We start from the raw sequence: 19,664 nt of genomic DNA on the forward strand, positions 1-19,664 counted from the left end.
GGCTGCAAACACACGGGGATCCATTTGGAAATTCCTGGATACATATTTTCTACTGAACATTCAGATGGCAAAGTCTGGTAGACAATTGAAAAAAATTTGACTCTGAAGCTAAGACATGAAGTGGAGAATGGAAATATTGATTTTGAAGAGTGAATCTTCCTTCCCCTTCTCATCCGCTCTATCGCTCTTCCTTCTTTTGACCTCCACTCAGTAAATATTTATTCAGGTTCTATCTAATACCAAAGCTTAAGTTGAACATGAACAAGACTAATGTAAATTGGATATGATGCCTGCTCTCAAGGGGATCACAGTCTAATGTGGAAACAGATATAACCCATATAACGACACAATATTAAACGTATTATAATTGCAGTATGAAGAAGGTGCTATGAAAGTACTGAGAAAGGAGCATTAACTCGGCTGGGGGAGGACTGAATTATCTGCATAGGGTTCCTGGTGTTCTTCAGAGCATACTCTGAGACTGTCACACTAAGATACTAACAAGTGGAACAACTTTTGCTCTGCTAACTTCATGGCTTTTATGTACTTGAGATAATTGGGCCTAATATAGTCTGCCTTCCACTTACCATTAATTCTTTGGAGATGAATATGACAAATGTCACTATACCATCAGGTGACAGAGCAAGTCACCTCTTCCAAATGAAACATCTAGAACAACTCTTGAGGAAACTTGTTTGTGGGAGCTGAAGACAGGCCTAAATAAACATATATTTCAGGGCTTCTTAGGATGCCTTGTTTCCAAGGGCTATTTCAGTATCAATAACGGATGCGCCCCTGGGAGGATTCACATCTGAAGCCAAGTCCAGGTAGGAAATCTCCAACTTTTTTTTCATTTTTCATTTTTAATTTTTTAGATGGAGTCTTGCTCTGTTGCCCAAGCTGGGGTGCAATAGTGTGATCTCAGCTCACTGCAACTTCCGTCTCCTGTGTTCAAGTGATTCTGTCACCTCAGCCTCCTGAGTAGCTGGGGTTACAGGAGCTACCATGCCCGGCTAATTTTTGTATTTTTAGTAGAGACAGGGTTTCAGCATGTTGGCCAGGCTGGTCTTGAACTCCTGACCTCAGTGATTAGTCCACCTCGGCCTCCCAAAGTGCTGGGATTACAGGCATGAGCCACTGTGCCAGGCCAGGACATCTCCTACTTTAGACAATAACCAGGTGGATCCCAATACATGTAGAATTACTCTGATTCCTGCATGTTTGAAGCACATTGAAGCACTCAATATTTTTATTCGCAGTTAGAACTCAATTAGGATTGAGGTTGTATTTATATTGCTGTCACTTATAGCAGTAACCAGCAGATGGCAATGTAAAAGTTACTTCTTTATGGAATTTTTCATCTCAACATTTTTTTTTTTAAGCCTGCAGGTGCTCTCTGTGTAACAGAAGCCCATTTGTGATCTTTATGTCACTCATTTCAATAGCCCATTACTATATTCAGTAGGTTGGAAAATAAAGTTTCCCAAATTCATTGCCACCGATACAATTAAAACTCACCAAAAGTTAGAACTTATCCTCATTAAAAATGTGAATGATTCATTACACACTGATTACATATTCTTTTTCTTTTAAGTAATTGCTCAAATTTAGGCAGAAGTCAAGTTTTGAGTTATCTCTCCATGTTCATCCAATTTCTTCTTTGCCTTCTCTGGCTGTATCTTTAGAAGACATAGAAGAGCAGAGTTGGAAGAGATTCCAGAGCTCATCCAACTCAGTGAGCTCAATCTTTCTCCAAAGTATCAATGAACTGTGGTCTCTCAGCCTCTGGTTGAACATGCCCAGTGGCAGGGAGCTCGTTAAGATGGGGTTTAAAAAATATTTTTGGGATGGGCGCAGTGGCTCATGCCTGTAATCCCAACATTTTGGGAGGCCGAGACAGGTGGATCACCTGAGGTCAAGAGTTCAAGACCAGCCTGGACAACATGGTGAAACCCCATCTCTACTAAAAATACAAAAATTAGCCAGGCGTGGTGGCGGGCACCTGTAATCCCAGGTACTCGCTACTTGGGAGGCTGAGGCAGGATAATCACTTGAAACTGGGGGGCCGAGGCATATCACTGCACTCCAGCCTGGGTAACAAGAGTGAAACTCCATCTCAAAAATAAATAAATAAATAAATAAATAAATAAATAAATAAATAAATATTTATATGATCATATATATAATTATTCTGTTAATCATAGAAAGTTGTTTTTATAATGAGCCCCAATCTGTCTTCCCAGTATAACTTGAATATCCCTGGACTCTACCAGTCTGTGGGCTTACATTTGGAGATTCCTACTTGCATTTATACTCTGAAGTGCCAACCTGTCCCCTCTACTGCTCATGTAGGGATTCTGTTTCATTTACTCATACTTTTTCCCTTGCAAAGACCAGCTAATTCTGTGAGTCCTTGGAAGAGTTCCACACATGCCATCCTGAATGGAGATATCCTGACCCATGGTGCCACTGGTGAGAAGTCTGCTTCTCAGATCTGAGTGCAATCTGTCCATGTTTCTTAAGCTGTAAACACTCAAGGGTCAAGCTGGCCTGTATTCTCTACAGGACTTATGGCCTCAGAACAGCTTGGTGTCCTGTGCAGAATGGAGAAGAGTCTGCCCCTTTCCTCATTTGGCATTGAACTTTGTCACTTGGTACCTAAAGCAGTCCAATGGTTTAGGTGTGGTTTGTCACTGCAAAAACTCATCTTGAAGTTTAATTGCCAGTGTGGCGGTGTTGGGAGGTGGGGCCCAGTGGGAGGTGTTTGGGTCATGGGGGCAGATCCCTCATGAATCTATTGGTACCACCCTCACAGTAGTGGGTGAGTGCTTGCTCTCATGAGACTGGATTAGTTTCCATGAAAGTGGGTTCTTAGAAAGTGGGTCAAGCCTTCTCAGCTACACCCTGGTGCACTAGTCCAAGCCCCCACAAAATCCCTCATTTCCCTTACTCTGCAAACACCTGCTTGCTTTCTGCTTCTCCGTCATATTGTGACACAATGCAAGGCCTTCACCAGAAGCCAAGCAGATGCTAGTGCCAGGCTCTTGGACTTTCCAGCTACCAGAATCAAGAGCTAAATAAACTCTTTTAAAATTACCCAGCATATTCTGTTATAGCAACACAAAACAGACTAAGACAGACAGCATGGCTTAACACCCTGAGCTCAGTGAAGTACACCAATGTTAAGTTCCTTCAGCCCATGTCCCCGTAGAAATCAGGCCTGGTCCTTAGGGCCAGGCCTTAGAATCTTTTGGTACAAATGTGTACCTCTAACTTCCTTCCCCCTTATTTCCTAGGCAGCTGCATAAACAAACTCCCCATTAGTGGGTCCCTGGCATCTCATGCATGCATGGTGCCACAGACCACCGGAGACACAGCAGAACCCAAAATCCCAATTGGAGCTCTACTCCTATTATCCTGGTCACATCAGTAATTCCTGGTCTTGGTTCTCTCCTTGTCCTCTGGAGCCACTGGAGTATGTTTTAACCCCTTTCTTACTTGAAATCATACCATAGGCATTTTAAACCAGCTCCCATCCCCTTTAAATCATCTTTTCTTTATGATAAACACCCCCAATTTCTTCAGCTACTTCATATATTCAGCTTTGCATTTCTTAAGCCCTGACTCCTAAATACTTATCAAAAGTATAAAATTGTCACAGATAGACTTGACTGGTCTTTTTACGCTCTAATGAGAAAAGAGTTGATTGCTAGAATTAGAAATTTACTAACTTACAGAATGTTAAAATCATATTTTGGCCTGTAAACCTTGTATTATGAACTAAACAAGAAGAAGGGGTGGTGGGGTGGAAGGAGGAGGAATAGAAGAAGAAGAAAATAGAGGAAAATGTCTAATGCTTATTAAGTATTGCTCATGTGCCAGTCATTGTGCTTATTATTTTTCATCATTATCTAATTTAATTCTCACAACTCTATGAGATAAGCACTACTGATATTCTCATTTTACAAAAGTGGCAACTGGATCACAAAAAGGTTAAATAACTTGCCTGAGGTCACACAGCTAGTAGGTAGTAGAGCCAAGGTGTACACTCAGGTAGTCTGACTGCAGAATCCATGATGAATTGCAATTTGAGCTCTTTGAAATCAGGATATTTCTGAATCTTCATCTTTGTTATTTAGACATTCTGTTGCATGCATATGAAGGGTATCCTGCTGTGTGCTGTGGAGGGTGAGTTTAAATAAAGACTTTGACCAAGAAGAGTTTATACTTTTAGGGGAAGTTAAACTAGAGTGGCTTTAGTAAATATTGGTTGCACTTGCTTGAAATTGTCTTTTTTAATAGATCAAAATGCTTGAATTTTATGTGATTTAACCTAATAATAAGAACTGGCATATATGGGGCATTTACTGTCTGCCAGCCACTCTTCTAAGGTAATTTACATGGATTATCTCATTTATTACTGGGATCAATTCTGTGAGCTAAAGGCACTCATTTTTTTGGCGGTGGGGTGGAGTCTTGCTGTGTTGCCCAGGCTGGATTACAGTGGCATGAACATGACTCACTGCAGCCCCAACCTCCTGAGCTCAAGCGATCCTCCCACCTCAGCCTCCCAGGTAGCTGGGACCAGAGGTATGCACCACTGTGCCTGGCTTTTAAAATTTTTTTTGTAGAGACAGGGTGTCACCAAATCACCCAGTCTTGAAGCCACTATTTTTATTTCCATTAAACACGTGAGAAGTTAGAGGCACAAGGAAATTAAGTAACTTGCCCAAGGTCACACCTTAGTCACCTGCAGAGCCTGGGTTTGAACTCTAGCAGTCAAATGCCAAGGTACATGTACATGTATGTATATTATTTTACCTCCATATTACACAAGGGTAGGCCTACCTGTCCACTCAAATCAATTTTTTAAAATGTAGTTTCATCTGTAGAGTCCTATATATATCAAATTTTCATATTCAAGATCTAGTTCAGAAGCCAAATAGAGCAAAATCCACTTGGCTCCAGACTGGTGGAATATTTTTGATTTCCAAAGTTTGAACATTTATCTAGTTTCTCAGTTATCTGCAGGCTTGAGTTTAGAGTTTATTGCATGTCCTATATTGTCTAGAGTTTGAGGAAGCATTCACTCATAAACTGAGAGGCAAAGTGTAAATTGGTACAGCTCTCCTGAATTGAAGTAAGACGTTGTTCTATTATTCTGCTAACAGTAATGATGCCTTTCATGTACTTAATTATTTAAAACATGCTTTCATTTATTTTATCCCATTAAGTTCATTCAGTCCTCCCAAAAACTAAGGAAAAATCATGCATTAGTGAAACTTTAGATAACTAAATATGAGGAATAACTGATAATTTACAGTAAGTGGCCTTTAGCCAAAAGTAAAATAATTCAAACCTGATCTTCAATAGCTGTGCATTTTTCTATAATGCACAAATGATTTGTGTTCGTGATTTATAGAAATGCTTTTGCCTTTCAATAAAAATATATAAGGGCCCAGTCAATAAATACTATTTGAATTATAAGGAAACATTTTGAGTGGAAAATATAAGTGGATTTCCATTTCATTACATGGTAAGCATGGAAATACTTACCCATCATCTATTTTTGTACTCTGTATTTTAGATATTTTTTGCCATCCATTTTTCAGAAACTCTATATATCCAAGGCTTTTCTAGAATGGTATTTACTTGGTTATAGATAGTTGTCCACCCAATATAAAACACTGCAAGCTAAGAGATGTGATTGAAACTACCCTTTTGGGTGGGACAGAGGGCCAGGACTAGGGCACAGCAAGCAAGGCACTCGGGGTGCTTGTATGAGCCTAGGAATGAGTGCCTCCGTAAATTCACACCCTGGGGACCTTGCCTGCCTAGTCCAAGGCCCTGAACTGAACATACTGGCAAAAACATCATGTGTGATGTTAATTTTATGTGTCAACTTGACTGGGCCTTGGGGTGCCCAGACAATTTGGTCACATACATTATTCTGTGTGTGTCTTTGAGGGAGTTTCTGTTTCTGGATGAGGTTAACATTTGAATCCATAGACTGAATGAAGTAGATTGCCCTCCCTAATGTGGGTTGGCCTCCAACAATCAGTTGAAGGCCTGAGTAGAACAAAAAGGCCGCCCCTTCTATGGGGAGAGAGAACTCCTCCTGCTTGACTGCCTTCCAGCTGAAACACTGGCTTTTAAGGGCCATCAGACTGGAAATACACCATGGGCTTTCCTGGGACTCCAGCTTGCCAACTGAAGATCATGAGACTTGTCAGCCTCCATAATCATGTCAGCCAATTTCCTTATAAGAAATCTCTGTATATAACTCCTATTGGTTCTGTTTCTCTGGAGAACCTTGACCAGTATACCAAGTATTCTGTCTTACCTGCCCACCAGTGAGAGAAGTTACTGTCAAAGAGAAGCAAAAGGCAGCACAGGTTAAATCTTGATCAACTAAACTCTTGAGGGCCTCAGTTTCTTAAAGTACTAAAAGGAAATAATTAAATTACTTTTTACAATGGCAGCAAAATGCAGTTGCATAATGTATACAAAATTCTTGACACATAGTAGACAATGAAAAAGTAGGGTCTTTTCTTCCCTTTGTATTAATGAGCTGTTTGTGCTAGGTGAAAGTCATTAGGCCAAAGAAAGCTGGTCCACCTGATCCCAAGCTGGGGAATATGCTGGCAAGATGCCCAAATGCCACTATAAGTGAATGGTGTCCCACTCTCTGAACTCAGAGTATCACACTGAGCTGACCTCAGGAGACCTGTCTCCCAGCCCAGCTCCCACACCAGCTATCTGAGCCTTCAGACAAGTATTTCACTTTTGTCCTTATTGGTAAATTATAGGGGTTTTTTATTTTCAGCTCTAAAATGTCTGTGATTTATGATCGGTCACTATCATTTCTGCATTGTTCTTAGTTTTGCATTTGAATTTAAATCACAGTAAGAAAAATAGCACAGACAATACAATTACTTGTAACAAAAGTAAAGCAAATTTTGAGCAGAATTAACTTTGCAAAATACTGTTTGCCATTTTAATGTTAATAAAATTTCTTAAATTAATTTTAGGCAGTTTTTGTCTGGTTTCTCTATTAGCTTGATTTCAGTGTCTTCAATTTGACTAATAAACAGACTTTAGGAGTTATACTCTGAGGCTGGTAGACAGAACAGCTATATTACTAATATTTATCCTGTAAGACTTCCTCAAATGGTAGCTTCTTTCCAGATATTCATGACATTTATTCCTGGCTTGACTCTTTACAAACAACTGAGAAATTGACTCTGAGATTTAGTCCCTCTGTTACAAATTGAGTTTTTATATTGCTAGTTGTCTTCGTAGTAATTATAACTTGCAAAACCTTTTACTCACCAAGAACATAAACTGGACTTCATTAAAGTTTGCAGTACTTAATTTCCTGGATATAACCATTTCTTTTTATGAATCCTGACTGAGTTTTAAGTTCATTACCTTTTTCCGTCATAAATTAGCACACCCTTAAAAATATTTGGAAAATACCAAAAAGGAGAAAGAAGAATGGGAAAAGAGCATTCATATATAGTTAACTCACCTAAGAAGATTTGTGTCCTTTTTTGTTTGTTTTTTGCTTAAGGGCAGTAGGGTAGTTTCCCATGTTATTACGTACTCTGTAAACATGGTTTTTTTTAAGTGGCTACACAATATTTTGTGGTATTTTATTATTTCTTTTTTGTAGAGATGGGATCTCACTATGTTGCCCAGGCTAGTCTTGAACTCCTGGGCTCAAGTGATCCTTCCACCTCAGCCTCCCAAAGTGCTGGGGTTACAGGTGTAAGCCACCACACCTGGCCCTATTCTGTGGCTTATTTAAACATTCTATTTAAATCTTTTTATATATATATATAACATATATATATATATTTACTATTACAAGTAACACTGTGAAGAACAACTTGATGCATAAAACTTTTTCTGTATTAAGATTACTGCCATACGACTGAGTTCCAGGAGTGGAATTTCTGAGTCAAATTGCCAATTATTCTATGGGCTCTTTGCACATACATTATTGCTGAATGGCTAGTAATGACTACTCCATACTTCCAATGGAATTATTCAAGAATCTCTTTTTTAGTATGCTTTTGTCGCTTTTAAAAAATCCTCCAAATGAAGCTTTCCAAGTAGTATTGATAATTGTTGATTTGTGCCTATATTTTTGTTCAGTTAGGACAAGTTTTTCTCAGTGGGAATTTTATACTGTAGGGGGCAGTGGGGGATCAGTAAGTGGTAGGTGAGTGCTCTCCCTTTTCATCACGGCTGTTAAGATCCCTCAAGTTTAGAGGCTTTGCATGGGGATGACTATAATTGTGAACACGGGACCCACCAGATACATACTACATTATAAATTATACTTCTAGCCTACAAATACAGAACTAGTAGGTAATTCCTAAAAAATAAACCAAATAATTCCTTTTGAACATAATAAGGAAGCATATTTTCTACTTTTAAATGAATGAGTAAAATATTTTTATGAGTTTCTTTGTATGCTTCATATACATGTGCACATGCATTTATTCATAAATATTTTAAAATAACTGAGTTCGAACATTTATTTTTGTATAAATGCTTTAAAAAATTTTTAATATTAAATAATTTATTCTCCCAATGCTCAGAGGTGTTATTTCCTCAGTTTTCTTAAGGACAAAGTAGAGTGGGATTAACAAGTAGATCAACGTCAAAACTTAAAGAGTCATTGTCATTACTGGCTGGAAAATAGCACTTTTTAAGAGAAAGAATGTGTATGCTACATTGTATAAAAATGAGGAAACTGAGCTAACAAATACATTCTCATGGGTGCTTGTAAAAGAAATGGCAAATAAACTTGCTAATCAGCGCTCCCAGAGCTGTATATCCAAGAGGAAGAAGAGGAAAGAATAGATGTAAGAGAGTCTTTGGAGAAAGTACCCAGGCAGCCAAAGAGCTGGCTTCACTTGAACCAGCAGTCTTGATATCTGAGTAAAGACTCTGTTTCAGGCTTTGAAGTGTCTGTTAACTTCTGCTAAATTTGCTCTCTATGGAATAAAACAGTTCAAGGTGGTGGGTTGGGGAGAAGGGGAGCCTGGTAGGCATACACAAATTATTGTTTCTAGACTGCTGGCCTCTCTGCTGCAGAGCATCTTCTGTAGCCACTTCAAAGGCAGGAGCATCACGTGGCTTATTTGAGCAAAATCTGCTCCGGTGAACATGCGGCAAACAGGAGGGAAATGGGCAGGTCTGATGGAGGGAAATCATTCTCAATCATTCCCATTGGCTCACTCTAAGTAATCTCATAAATTGGCTATCAAAAGATTTCTATACATTTTGAAAACATCAGGAATTGATAAAGGCAAAGATATGTCTCCAAAGAGATTTGTGCATCAAATTTCTAGGTTTGCATGTGTTTCTGAGAAGATTGCTTATTAGATCTTAGGCCACTAAGAGCACAGAATAATTATGCTGGGACTTTAAGACCTAAGTCTATATCGAGCTCGTCAATTCTCTACCTAGGTATGCATGCAGAATGAGCTATATCCTCTTCCCAAATGCTCAGGACTCTATGCTAAATCTTAGAAGAAATTGCTAAGGGCTTCCTTAGAATTCTGAACTCTTAGAAGGGAGGGAATCTTAAAGATTAGTTCAACCACCTTATTTTTCAGATGAGGAAACCAAGGACTAGAAACGATGACCGACTTCCCAGAGGGAGTTAGCAATAGAGCTGGCTAAAGGGTACATGTTTTCTGACAACCAGGGCAGAGTTTTTCACTGTGCTTCGGTCTTAGGATACAACATCACCATATCACAGTCCCATAAAATGTGGAAAGAAAAAGTTGCCTACAGTATTTCTCTGGAATGGAGTATGGGGAAGGCCATTGATCTGTTTTTGTGTTGTCCAGTACACAAACACACACATAGACTTTAATGTTCAATTTTGAGGCAGTAGCTGAGTGGGCTAGTTGCAAGCACTACTTGGTAACTCAGTTCTGGCCATGATCCATTTTGCCCAGCACAATGCCCAGGACATGGTAGGTATTGAACAATAGCAAAGCAGACAGAAGTGGTTGATGTGGGGGCCATATGATATCATGGAATGCATGCTGAGCCAGTCCTGACTGGGGGCCTTTGGAAATTTAACTTAACCTGCCTAGCCCTCCACTTCCCCATATGATCTCTTAGAATTTTTCCAGCTCAAAAGTGATATAAGTGTTGTGTCTGCTATTTTCCCTTAGAAGGGCTTTGTGAAGACTGGCCTGTTTACAGAGCTCTCTGAGATTCCTTATTATGGACATTCCAAGAGCATCAAAAGGAACTACAGATACAGATTTTTCAAACAGAGTTGAAAAGTGTTTAACAGTCAGATAATATATATGTTTAAAAATAGTGCTATTTTTACATGACTTTGAAAAATTGCCCTGACCCTATGTTAACCTATTTCTAAAAGTCTGTGTTCATAAATTGACTTATTTTATCCACTGCCTATGGAGCAGGAAAGACATTATGCTAGCACAACATGTACTAACCCTGATGTGCTGTTGTCCTTCTCTTAATTTGTTTTGTAACTTTGGCTCAATCTTGGATATAAATTCTTTTCACCAGAATCTGCCAATCCTAGAATCACAATTCCTCTCTTCCCCACTTCTTCCATTTAGTAAACATGTTTTTCCTCTATGATACTAGAACATTTTGAATTTTAGTTTCCTCTTATCATATCACACAAAGTGATATGATACTATCAAAGAAAATTAAGGGAAGACACCAAAGACAGAAATACATAAAAGACAATGCTAAGCTAATTCTAAAAATGGCAACAGAAAGAGTTCTATGGAAAGATTTACTCTCTGGTCAGGAGATAATTTAGAAACAAATGTTGAGGAAGGACTTGATTTTTTGAAACAAAGTGATTTTGAAGGGATCAGGAAAAGTAACATAGACTAGTATGAATAAATGATAAGAGTTGGGAGTGAGAAAAGTAGGAAAAAGAAGTAGGCAACTTGAGCATCTCCATATCTGTGTTTGTCAAAGTCACTAACAAGAATATCTAATAGATTGGTTTCTGAGACTAACCTGAATAAAATACCACCCAGTGTGTCCACCAGGCTGACATAGGTTTCTGCTTTGGGTGTGGCTCTTAAATCTATTGTTTAGCCATCGCCTAGAATGGTAGAGGCTAGATTTCCCATTTTATAACTATGCCATGTAGGAAGGAATCAATATCAATTTTGAAATGGAGGTAGCTATCTCTATTGTTTCTTGTCCTCTCTTTTGAGCAAAGACGTCAATTTAATATGGCACGGCTTGCATCTTGTGACTCTATGTTTATGTCTACGTTGTTCATCTAGCTATTAATAAAGCCATGAAAACAAATATTGATACTGACTGGAGTATAATTCTCAGAGCTGTTCTTTTTTTTTTTTTTTAGGTGAATAAAAGAGGCCCAGTTTTCAGAGCTCTTAGTTTCCATGTATCCACACAAATCATGAATCAGATTACATCAGCCTTGCTGATTTGGATACATCAAGTTTTTTTCTATTGATGTTTCTTTTTTTTTTTTTAAGTTCCAGGATATATGTGCAGAATGTGCAGGTTTGTTACACAGGTATACCTGTGCCATGGTGGTTTGCTGCACCCATCAACCCATCATCTAGGTTTTAAGCCCCACATGCATTAGGTGTCTCCTAATGTTCTCCCTCCCCTTGCCCTCCACCCCTGATAGGCCCCAGTGTGTGTTGTTCCCCTCCCTATGTCCATGTGTTCTCATTGTTCAACTCCCACTTATGAATGAGAACATGTGGTGTTTGAGTTTCTGTTCCTGTGTTAGTTTGCTAAGAATGATGGCTTCCACCTTCATCCATGTCCCTGCAAAGGACATGATCTTATTCTTTTTTATGGCTGCATAGCATTCTATGGTGCATATGTGCCACATTTTCTTTATCCAGTCTATCATTGATGGGCATTTGAGTTGGTTACAAGTCTTTGCTATTGTAAATAGTGCTGCAATAAACATACGTGTGCATGTGTCTTTATAATAGAATGATTTATTATACTTTGGGTGTATACCCAGTAATGGGATTGCTGGGTCAAATGGTATTTCTGGTTCTAGATCCTTGAGAAATTGCCACACTGTCTTTCCACAATGGTTGAACTAATTTACACTCCCATCAACAGTGTAAAAGCATCCCTATTTCTCCACATCCTTGCCAGCATCTGTTGTTTCTAGACTTTTTAATGATTGCCATTCTAACTGGCATGAGATGGTAGCTCATTGTGGTTTTGATTTGCATTTCTCTAATGACCAGTGATAATGAGCTTATTTTTTTATATTTATTGGCCACATAAATGTCTTCTTTTGAGAACTGTCTGTTCATATCCTTTGCCCACTTTTTGATGGGGTTGTTTGTTTCTTGTAAATTTGTTTAAGTTCCTTGTAGATTCTGGATATTAGACCTTTGTCAGATGGGTAGATTGCAAAAATTTTCTCCCATTCTGTAGGTCGCTTGTTCATTCTGTTGATAGATTATTTTGCTGTGCAGAAGCACTTTAGTTTATTTAGATCCCATTTGTCAATTTTGGCTTTTGTTGAAATTGCTTTTGGTGTTTTAGTCATGAAGTCTTTGCCCATGCCTATGTCCTGAATGGTATTGCTTAGGTTTTCTTCTAGGGTTTTTATGGTTTTGGGTTTTACATTTAAGTATTTAATCCATCTTGAATTAAGTTTTGAAAAATATGGAATGCTTCACGAATTTGCGTGTCATCCTTGCACGGGGGCCATGCTAACCTTCTCTGTATCATTTCAATTTTAGTATATGGGCTGCCGAAGTGAGCAGGATCTGTTTCTTTTCTTTTCTTCTTTACATAACATATTTCCTTCTATTACAACTGGGGCCCTAACAAGCTCATTGATATTTTCTTTAAAGATAGTCAAACTGAAGATATTCCAAAACCTGATCTCTCTCCCTTTGGTGTTACTGGTCTTCTTTGATCATCCTTTTTTTGTGTGCAAGACATTTGAAATTACCTTTACAAAATAAACCGGACTATTGAAAATAGACTGATAAATAGTTATTATCTCTGCCTCTAGGAATTATAATCAACTAGAGGAGATATGGAGCCAAATATCATATTTTTAATGCAAATGAGTAACTGAATGTATTGTGAGTATTTCTAATTTGAAAGATACTAACATATTTACAAGAGGAAAAGTTCTCTATAGTGGCAGTAGAGCCACAAGGATTGCTTGAGAGTGCTATTTTGAACTAGAGAATCTAGAGACATACAAATTTGCCCAGAAGTGGCTTGGCAACTTTCAAATATGTTCCAAAATAAAGAAAAATTCAAGCTGGGCACTAGTGGCTCACGCCTGTAATCCTAGTACTTTGGGGGGCCCGAGGCAGGAGGATTGCTTGAACCCAGGAGTTCAAGACCAGCTTGGGCAACATAGTAAGACCCTGCCTCTACAAAAATAAAATACAAAAATTAGTCTGATGTGGTGGCATGCACCTGTAGTCCCAGCTACTGCAGAGGTTGAGGTGGGAGGATGGCTTGAGCCCAGGAGATGGAGGCTGCAGTGAGTCAAAATTGCACCACTGCACTTTAGCCTGGGTGACAGACAGAGACCTTGTCAAAAAAAAAAAGAAAAAGGAAGAAAGGAAGAAGAAGGAGGAGGAGGAGAATCCATGATAACAGGTAACAAAACTGACTAAGGTGACGATGGAGTGGGGAGTGGGAGGGAAGTTAGTTAATAGTTATTGGGAAAGAAGAAGCCAAAACACAAAAATAACTCCTTTGATGTGTGCCCTCTTTATTTATTGCATTTGGCTTTATATACTTATCTCTTTAAAGATCTCATGTTTAGTACAAAAAGATAGGACTAATCTTTCCTCGGATATCTTTTATTCTGTCATTAAGTGCTCCTTCAATTCAGACTTCTTTGTTGTTCCCTTAGATAGATCAGAAAATTCTGTTGGTTTTGTTTGTTTCATGCTTATTGCCCTTCCTCCCAAAGTGAAGGCAATCAAGCTACACTAAACACCCACATTTCTAATTTGCTAATAATGCAATTTCATTTAATGAGAAAGAGAAAACAAATATAAACCCTAGATAATGTGGTTAATGACATAATGGCTTCCCAGGCATTTGGGATCTTCACACAAGAGCATGTCTTTGCTAAATGAATATATTTTCACTTATATTTTAACAATGATTTGTCGGAGAAGTCTTTTTCCCCCCGATATATTTTTCAAAGCACACAAGCCATGCAATTAGGTAAAAAGTTACTGTCTTTGATTAAATTGCTTTCCGCAAATGAGTGCTTATTGGATCTGGGAGAAATATTTGTCCTTTCAGGCTTTCCAAAAATCCTGCCCTTTAGGTACTACACCCACGCTTAGGGGTTTGAAGAGTTCAAGGCTGACAGTAGCTGTGAAAAGTTTCATAGCCTTTTAAGAAAGTTCAGCGGCTATGTTTGGGGAAGAGATATGTGTATTATGCAGGACTGTTAGCTAATGCTGAGATTGTAACATATGGAATTCATAAAGGTCCAATTACAGAACCGTCACTGTTTGCCATGGTTTTAACTTATGTAAGTTATTGATTATACTTTCATGAGATCATAATCAAAAGGTTATTCTTTGGTAATGGTGCGTTAGAAGAGCTTTATCCTGAACTTCAAAGCCATCCTCTGAGCCTCAAGAACAAAGGCTTAGAAGTTTGAACCGGGGCCAGAATCAGTCTGTATGAGTTAACGATGTTTCAGACCATCCAGGAGCCGAATCCACCTATCCACGTGCGGGAACTTTCTCTCATCACATCAGATCAACAGTTATCACTAAAAGATGACAGTTGATTCAACTTTAATGTGTCTGTGTGTGTGTGTATGTATTTTTTTAATGAATCAGCTTGACTATAGCGTCTGCTCTCATTTGTTTTTATAACCATTTATTTTGACTGTAAAATACTGTTATTTGCTGTGCTTTCAGAAGACAGTGATTACCATTAAATAGGTATACATCTAGGAACAGGAATTACAAGTACTCAAAATTTGCAGAAAACAATTCTTAGAAATTAAAAAGCTAAGGTGTAACTTAACGTAAGTAAAAAGTAATGAAGGAGGGCTCAGGTGTGTCCTAATATTCTGGCATGTGTTAAGCAGGCAAAAATAAAAAAAAAAACCAGACTGTGAGTTTGGCTAACGTTACAAATGGCAAATCTGCTGCCTCTCTTTTACTCTTAACATCCTTACATAAATTATTGCATCAAAGAAGCAAAATGCCATCATGTGTAATCACACAGAGCGATCTTTACTCTTTCTCACAGCAGATCCTGCAAACCTACCACTAGGCTACTTTCTCTCTGGGTCTTTGGATGGATGCTCAGGCAGATCCTGAGATTTCTGTAGTCAGCCTGAGATAATAAAATGTCCTCTGATTACTTTAGTGCTAAGATTATTCTCATGCCAGTAATTAAAATCTCCTCTTCTGTGTGGTAGTTAAAATTCTGACCTTTATTTAAAGTTAAGATTCTCCTTTCCCTTAGCTGCGGCTTGGGTGGTTGCAACATGGTTGACCCTTCTCAGTAGGGTCTAGCTCCTCCAGGAGAGGGTTCATGGACAAGAGAGGTCAGAGGTAAGAGGCAGAAAGGAGTTGATGTCACCTACAGAGTTTCCTCTGGCCCCAGAGGATGCTTAAAACTGATCTTGTTATTATGGGCGCTTTCTCGGGTTCCTCCTCTGGGATCTCCAGACAGCTTTGCTTCGGTTAAGGCATTGCTTCCCCTTGAGCTGCATGCTCATAACCATGGTACCCATCCACTCTGATACAGCCACACTGGCCTCTTCGCTATTTTTATGAATGTGCCAGGTACGCTGCCACCTAAAGGACTTGGCACTAAGCATTCCCTCTGCTCTTCCCCCAGATATCTGCATAGCTTGCTCTCTCACTTTATTCCAGTCTCTAGTAAAATATCCCAACCCAGCAGTCTTCCGCGTCTGTCCTCTCAGAAACAGCAATCCCCTACCATGCATATATATATATATGTTCTGGGATATATGTGCAGAACTTGCAGGTTTGTTACATAGGTATACACATGCCATGGTGGTTTGCTACACCCATCAACCCATCATCTACATTAGGTTTCTCTAATGCTATCCTTCCCCTAGCCCCCTACCCCCTGACAAGTCCCAGTGTGTGATGTTCCCCTCCCTGTGTCCATGTGTTCTCATTGTTCAACTCCCACTTATGAGTGAGAACATGTGGTGTTTGGTTTTCTGTTCCTGTGTTAGTTTGCTGAGAATGATGGTTTCCAACTTCATCCATGTCCCTGCAAAGGACATGAACTCATTCTTTTTTATGACTGCATAGTATTCCATGGTATATATGTGCCACATTTTATTCTCTGCCATCTTTCTCCACTGAAGTCTTCCACATAGTGCCTGTCATTACTTGATATATGTTCATTTAAATATTTCTTTAAAAATTATGTGTCTCCTCCTCTTTATCACATCAGAAGTAGGCTCCATGAGGGCCAAGAGTTTTTACTTCTTTTGCTGACTGCTGCATCCCTAGTGCCTAGAGCAGAACCTGGCACATGGAAACTACTCAGTAAATATTTACTGGGTGAATGAATGAAAGAAGGCATGAACACAGAAAGATCGGCCACATATAATGATTTGCTCTTCTGTGTGTATCTCAATTTGGAAAAGATTTTGTTCTTAATTAATTAGAATTAATTTACTTTTTAACCTTTGATCAGAGCTATTGGTTGAAGTGGATTCCTAGGGTAAAAGGCAAGACCGATGAAAATCAAACTTGCTTTTGGAAATATAAACACGGTAGAATTTAATCACAATACCATTTTACCTAGTCTGTGATTTCTTTTTATTCAAACTGTAATACAGGAAATTGGTTATATAGGATACAATATTGAATTTAATTTAAACAGAAGCAGATACTCTAATTAGCTAAGTTCAGGCAAATAGTATTGTTATCAGAGATTCTCAAAGATAGGGAATAAGACTTCTTCTGTAGTTTTGCTTTGTATAATACTGGGAAATACATGGAGATTTCCTTGTATAATACTGGGAATAATATATATAATGTATAATATGTATTACATATGGAATATATATATAATATATAAAATACTTGTCTTGCATAATACTGGAAAATACATGGAGATTTCCTCTCTTTCTTTCATTCCTTCAAATTTTTATTAAAGAAACTAGGTTTTTGCCCTGTAGAGTTGTCCATAGTCTGGATTTTACTGATTCCATCTTTGTGGTGTAGTTTAATTTATTCCTCTATCCTTTAAATTTCCTGCAAATTAATCGTTTGATAAGACATTTCTAATTTATTTTAAAGTTAAAGAAATAGGATAATTCCAATTTTGCCTATATGTGCTAACTTGAACTAGAAAAGGAAGGTTGTTTTGGACTGTTTTCACAGCCCCTGCTTTCACTCTGAACCTTACTCCCTATACCCACAATGCATTACAGAGACCCTCCCTTGATCACACCCCTCCAGCTCCCATCACCCAGGAATCTCCAAGCTGCTTTTTTCTATGGGTACTGCCACTGTCAAGGGACTCCTGCTACCACAGTGCACCAATAAAGGACTTTATATTGATCCTGTGTATAGTAACTAGCATTTGTTGAATGCTTACAATGTGCCAACATTTGCACCTACTTTACATGCATTATTTGATCCTCACAACAGCACTGCAAAGTAGACACTGGCTTCCTTGGGTTCCTCAAGCTTGCCAGAGTCCTCCCAGAGCTTACACAACTGATCTTTCCTCTGCTTAAAAAGCTGCCCCTCCTTCACCTGTTTAACCTCTGCTCACTGAGCAGATCTCAGTTCTGCCATCCTTTCTCAAGCAAGCTGTTCCTGACCCCCAAGTTAAGCCAAAGTACACATTCTCAAAGAACCCCATGTACTTCTCTGAAGCCCTTTATCACAGTCTTAATTTTTTACTTACTTGATTAATGATCAGCTCCCTTCCAGCCTGCAAGCTCCATAAGGACAAATACTAGGTCTGTTTTGACTCAGCTTGGCATCTTAGGCACACACAATGCCTTACGCCTGGCACACTCCATACATATGTGTTGAATGAATGTAAGGCTAAGCCTGTACCCAAGGCCAGCTAGTAAATAGTAGAGTTAGAATTCAAGCCAAGCTGGTCTCACTCTAGCCCAGATTTCACCCACATTCTCCCCAGCCTTGTGGCCATTGTTATTTGGACTGTTGGCTCTCTCCCTTCAAGAGCCAGCTCTGGACCAGCTTAGTCTCCCTTGTTGGCCCCTTTTCCCATTTCCCGCTGACTGTTGACTGGGACCCAATTGTCTACCTCTCTCAGCCAAGACTTTGCAAGTATACTTGAGCTTCTGTTTCACTGAAAGTCAGAAGTTTCATACCTTGAATGAACATGGTAAAAGGTGACTTACCTATTTTTTTAGACTACACTAACTTAACTCAAAGTTTGCATTCATTTTTTAGAAACAGTTTTTCAGCCACAAAAAATAGATTAGTCACTGAGGATTCAAATAAGAAGAGAAAAAACCCCTTCCAATGAGGAGAGTTTAATTGGGGTAGGGGCCAGGGGGAAGAGACAAGAAAATAGATTTTTACTGTAAGTACAATAGTGTAAAGATGAGGAAAAGGGGACAGGAAAGAAGCATCTGTAGCAAGGGCAATTTTACCGAAGAGATGACATTTCATCCAAGCTTGGAGAGGTAAGTCAAAGTTTGCTTGGTGGGAAAGTGCAGGGAGTGGATATTCCAGGCATAGAGTACGAAATAAGATTCGTGACAGAGGCTGGTGGCTCCGTTAACTTAAAGCTTGCTATGGCCAGATCAAAGACCTGTGAGGCAGGATGTGGGAGAAGAGGCTGGTGGGCAGAGCTAGAGAGAAAGTTGTAGCTAGCCAAAGTCTTCATTGTAATAAGAAACAATTAAGGGTGTTAAGTAGGAGCAGTGATATATTCCAGTTGGCATTTAAGAAGAAAAATTGGATGATGATGCCGATTGAGGGAATAAATCTGGAGGGCATGAGTTACCAGGGAGGTAGGTTAGGAGCATGAGGGAGAAATGTCTGAATTTTGGTCGTAATATTGGGAAGGAAAAGACGGGAATAAAGCTGAGAAATCAATGAGAATTTGTGGAGGTAGTTGGTAAGAAAGAAGTTTGGAGTCTAAGAAAAACTGCCAAGTTTATGTCTTGGGTAATAGGTATATTATGCTTTCTTAAGGAATACAAATGAACAGCCTCATTGGGAAGATAATGAGTTTGTCCATTATCTTTCCAGTGTTAAGTCCAAAGGGAGATATCTGGTAGACCGTTGTCAATACGAATCTAGAGATTAGGAGAAGGGTGAAAATTGGAGATAAAAATCTTGGAGGCTAATGAAATGTAGGTGTAATTTGAAGTCATAGAAATAGATAAGATGCCCCCAAAAAGAGGGCATAAGCCAGAAGAGCAGACTAGTAGTTGTTTCCTGGGAACATCAACATTTAAGACAATGGTTCTTAACTTTTTTGAGTCATAGATTCTTTTGAGAATGTGATGAAAGCTAGAATCTGCTCCCCCCACCCAGAAAAATATTCATATGCATATGAACATTGAAGCTATGCATTCTGTAAGGATGCATAGACCCACGTTCAGAACTCTTTTTTTTTTTTGAGGTGCAATTATAGAGAGAAGA

General features: G+C 38.9%; 1 protein-coding gene and 1 non-coding gene across 2 annotated transcripts in view; one reads left to right on the plus strand and one right to left on the minus strand.

Moving 5' to 3' along the window:
- The window catches only part of WIF1 (WNT inhibitory factor 1), a 71,710-nt gene that overhangs the window by 13,414 nt on the left and 38,632 nt on the right, over window positions 1-19,664 (plus strand). The gene's annotated exons all lie outside the window — the stretch shown is intronic.
- On the minus strand, window positions 12,691-12,795 carry LOC115837197. Its single transcript, XR_004032214.1, has one exon. It is a non-coding gene; the product is annotated as a U6 spliceosomal RNA (small nuclear RNA).

Source organism: Nomascus leucogenys, chromosome 10 (genome assembly GCF_006542625.1).
Source record: "Nomascus leucogenys isolate Asia chromosome 10, Asia_NLE_v1, whole genome shotgun sequence".
NCBI classification, from domain to species: domain Eukaryota; kingdom Metazoa; phylum Chordata; class Mammalia; order Primates; family Hylobatidae; genus Nomascus; species Nomascus leucogenys.